This window comes from Salvelinus sp. IW2-2015, unplaced genomic scaffold (genome assembly GCF_002910315.2).
Source record: "Salvelinus sp. IW2-2015 unplaced genomic scaffold, ASM291031v2 Un_scaffold1135, whole genome shotgun sequence".
NCBI lineage: Eukaryota > Metazoa > Chordata > Actinopteri > Salmoniformes > Salmonidae > Salvelinus > Salvelinus sp. IW2-2015.
The window spans coordinates 493,540-498,462 of record NW_019942747.1 but is presented as its reverse complement, the minus strand read 5'-3'; positions in this window follow the sequence as shown (position 1 = coordinate 498,462).

Below are 4,923 nucleotides of genomic sequence, written 5' to 3'. Positions count from 1 at the left end.
AGGTGGAACTGGAGCTGCACTTCCTAACCTCCTGCGAAGTGTATGACCATATTTAGAAGACACATTAGTTGTACCTCAGATTACAACAGATACACGAAATAATCGAAACAAACCGATTCGTGGAATAAACTTCTCATCTACTGGGGAATAACTCCAAGTGTGCAAGACACGGCAGCAGAGATGTTGTCATGTTGGGACCTGTTGCAAAGAAAGAGGGCAACAGTGAATGAACAACACTCCATATGTACAATACAACCCATTTACTAGATTGTGTTTCCCTTTTGGTACTGTTAACCATTTGTACAATTGTTACAGACACTGTATATATACACTATATGACATTTTGTAATGTGACTTTATTCTTTTGGAACTTCTCTGAAGTGTAATGTTGGAGCTGTTTACATTTTTATTGTTTTAATTTCACTTTTGTTATTATCCTTTCACGTATGCTTTTTCCTATGACCATAAAGCCTTGACATTTAATGAACAAGAGAGGGCAAGAGAGAGAGAGATAGAGAGGGAGGAGAGCGAGATGCAGAGAGGAGACGAGGATGTGTGAGGGAGAGAGAGGTCAGTGGGGAGGAGAGAGGAGAGGAGAGACAGGAGAGGAGAGAGCGAGAGAAGAAAGGCAGTGAGAGAGGGCAGTAGAGAGGCAGAGAGGGAGAGAGCGGCGGGAGGAGGGAGGGAGGGCGAGAGGGAGAGGAGGCAGGAGAGTAGGAGCTCTCTTTCTGCCTCTTTCTCTCTCAGAATATAACAGGCTGATGTAAAAGGAAGCTGAAATTATCCTACAAATTGTGATTCTGTATTTGGCACACTGKCCAAACTTCRTCTATGCTACTTAGRTTTAATTCATTATTCAACATTTTAATMAATGATTACATATAGGTATTGCATAATATTTTTGTAGTTTCCAAACTTTTAAAGCAGAGACATCTGCTGTCTATGATGTACTCAGGGCTTTGCTAAAGACTGATGTTAATAAACCTATAGGGGCTGATTCTCTTGACCCCTTCTCACTCCAGCTCTCTGCTCCACTTACAGCAGAACCACTCACCTTTATTTTAACTTGACTATTGTTATCCTTAAGATCTGGAAACGGCACATCACCTCCCCCTACATGAAGGAGGAGATCCTTCTGACTTAGATACTGTAGGTTCCTTTTAGCCCACAAATACATACAGTAACTAACCCTCTACTGCACACATTTTGGTTTTTCAATATAAAATACATTTGTGTCCATCCCCAAGGGCCTGGAGAAAACTCCCCACTGCATAAAAGGCTGTTAGAAGCTGCACCTCACCACTCAACGCAAAGTTGCAGCGCGTTGGTCTGCTGAAGGAGACACAAGGTCCAGCAGTCTGAGAATCTCCTCTAATCGGACCTTGTATTTCTGCCCCATCATTGTGAGTCTGCAATGGGCTCAGGTTGTTGAGAATATGTACAATTACATACACCAACCGACTGTGCGGCTGGTTATGTTGGAGAACAACAATCTGCTGAATAGCAGCCATATGATGTATTATGGTTGTTCCTCTGACGTCTGGTGTTTCCAATTTGTACCGGATAAGATTCAGCTTGGGATAAACTCATCTTGACAAAATGTTTCAATTACATATTTCAAATATTACATTAGATCCTATACATTACACAAACTCTTATACATAGTTTTAGAATGATATATTGTGAGTTAAGGAAGAAAATAAGCCTAACGGTGCACTTTGGCTGCTCTATGCGTGGTCTGGATTGCCACGTTACGAAGGCTCTGGGAAACACCTCAGCTACAAATGATACATCGTAAGATGGATCTAACCGTGATTTTAAAGCTATACGAAAGCTCTGGGAAATGAGGCCCAGGGCCCGGGTTGCCAAAAGCATCATAAGGCTAAATTCATCGATAAAACCATAGGTTCTTCTAGCGGTGAACCAAGATTATTATGAGAAACCGGGCCCTGGTCTATAAGCACAGTTGCGCATCTGAGTTTTAAATGACGTGTCATATGCTATAGGTCCGTGGACAGAGCACTTTTTTTAATACTTTATTATTGACGTAGCTTATAGGCTCATCACAAACGGCCAGAACCTGACATACTCTTAGAAAAAAATGGTTCTAAAGGGTTCTCTGGCTGTCTCAATATGAGAACCCTTTTGGTTTCCTGGTAGAACCCGTTGTGTTTCTGGGTAGAACTCTTTTGGGTTCCATGTAGAACCCTCTGGGGAATAGGTTCTAGATAGCACCTTTTTTTCTAAGAGTGTAGGCAAAACTAAAAACTGTTATCCTCATGACCACTGTATAGATCATGATGCGCAACGTTCACCGGACTGCGATTGACTGCACAACGTTCACCGGACTGCGGTTGACTGCCCATGTGGTTATGTTGTCTAAGATCCTAGGCACTGAATCTTGTGCTGATCGGTGGCATGTTATAGATCGTAGTATGTAGGCTACAGGTTAGTCATTAAGGTTGTGGAAGTGACTCACTGAACTATGCCAATTTGGACTCAGGAATGGTCACATGATCCAATGCAGTGACAGTCAATCATCAAATCATTGGAATGAGAAACAATTGTTTTTATAAATAACGTTTATCTGTTTATTCAATTACATATGCAAAAACATAGATCCATTTATCTTTCTTAAGCCACGACTAATAATTGGCCAAAACATACTGTGCACGAGTCGAACCAGAACAGATAATTAAAAACACAACATCTGAATAATCAAAAGATTATTGCGTTTCTCATTATTCAATATTTCCTTCAGACAATAAAAACAAAACCGTTTGTGTGTTTGATTTCAGATTCAAATCAAATAAAGAAGGAATGACCCTTAACTCGCTTTTATCTTGTCATGTAATAGGAAAAATGTATTTGCAAAAGAATACACATGACCTACATGGACCTATTTCCTACTTGCAACAGGAAGTTTACAACNCATAAATATGGGTTGTATTTACAATGGTGTTTGTTCTTCACTGGTTGCCCTTTTCTTGTGGCAACAGGTCACAAATCTTGCTGCTGTGTTGTCACACTGTGGTATTTCACCCAGTAGATATGAGAGTTTATCAGAATCGGGTTTGTTTTCGAATTCTTTGTGTATCTTTGTAATCTGAGGGAAATATGTGTCTCTAATATGGTCATACATTTGGCAGGAGGTTAGGAAGTGCAGCTCAGTTTCCACCGCTCTCTTTCTGCCTCTTTCTCTCTCAGAATATAACAGGCTGATGTAAAAGGAAGCTGAAATTATCCTACAAATTGTGATTCTGTATTTGGCACACTGCCCAAACTTCCTCTATGCTACTTAGCTTTAATTCATTATTCAACATTTTAATGAATGATTACATATAGGTATTGCATAATATTTTAGTAGTTTCCAAACTTTTAAAGCAGAGACATCTGCTGTCTATGATGTACTGAGGGTTTTGCTAAAGACTGATGTTAATAAACCTATAGGGGCTGATTCTCTTGATCCCTTCTCACTGCAGCTCTCTGCTCCACTTACAGCAGAACCACTCACCTTTATTTTAACTTGACTATTGTTATCCTTAAGATCTGGAAACGGCACATCACCTCCCCCTACACGAAGGAGCAGATCCTTCTGACTTAGATACTGTAGGTTCCTTTTAGCCCAAAAATACATACAGTAACTAACCCTCTACTGCACACATTTTGGTTTTTCAATATAAAATACATTTGTGTCCATCCCCAAGGGCCTGGAGAAAACTCCCCACTGCATAAAAGGCTGTTAGAAGCTGCACCTCACCACTCAACGCAAAGTTGCAGCGCGTTGGTCAGCTGAAGGAGACACAAGGTCCAGCAGTCTGAGAATCTCCTCTAATCAGACCTTGTATTTCTGCCCCATCATTGTGAGTCTACAATGGGCTCAGGTTGTTGAGAATATGTACATTTATCTACACCAACCGACTGCGCAGCCGGCGCCGCTGGTTATGTTGGAGAACAACAGTCTGCTGAATAGCAGCCATATGCTGTATTATGGTTGTTCCTCTGACATCTGACAACATGGCTTTATAGTGTTCCAGGTGTTTCCAATTTGTACCGGATAAGATTCAGCTTGGGATAAAAACTAATTTTGACAAAATGTTACAAATACATATTTCAAATATTACATTGGATCCTATACATTACCCAAATTAAACATTTATCATCGTATGATCATGCCTATTTACACAAACTCTTATAAATAGTTTTAGAATTATATATTGTGAGTTAAGGAAGAAAATAAGCCTAACGGTGCACTTTGGCTGCTCTATGCGTGGTCTGGATCGCCACGTTACGAAAGCTCTGGGAAACACCTCAGCTACAAATGATACATCGTAAGATGGATCTAACCGTGATTTTAAAGCTATACGAAAGCTCTGGGAAATGAGGCCCAGGGCCCAGGTTGCCAAAAGCATCATAAGGCTAAATTCATCGATAAAACCATAGGTTCTTCTAACGGTGAACCAAGATGATTTTGAGAAACCGGGCCCTGGTCTATAAGCACAGTTGAGCATCTGAGTTTTAAATGACGTGTCATATGCTATAGGTCCGTGGACAGAGCACTTTTTTAAATACTTTATTATTATTATTTTATTTTTTATTTATTTTTTATTTATTTTTTATTCTGGTTTGTTGGTTTGGTCTTATTTTTTGATTTGTTGTTGAGAGAGATTTACATTTTGCAGATCAAAAACATAAAGAAAGATCAATTTATCATCGTTTTATTGTGTGTCAGTAACCCCGACTAAGTAATTGGCCAAAGAACATACTGTGGACGAGTCGAACCAGAACAGATAATTATAAAACGCACAACACTCTGAATATCAAAGTAGATGTATTGTGGCGTTGTCTCATTATTGCAATATTTCCTTTAAGACATAAAACAAGAACCATTTGATGTCTGTAGTAAACCAGTTAAGAAATTAC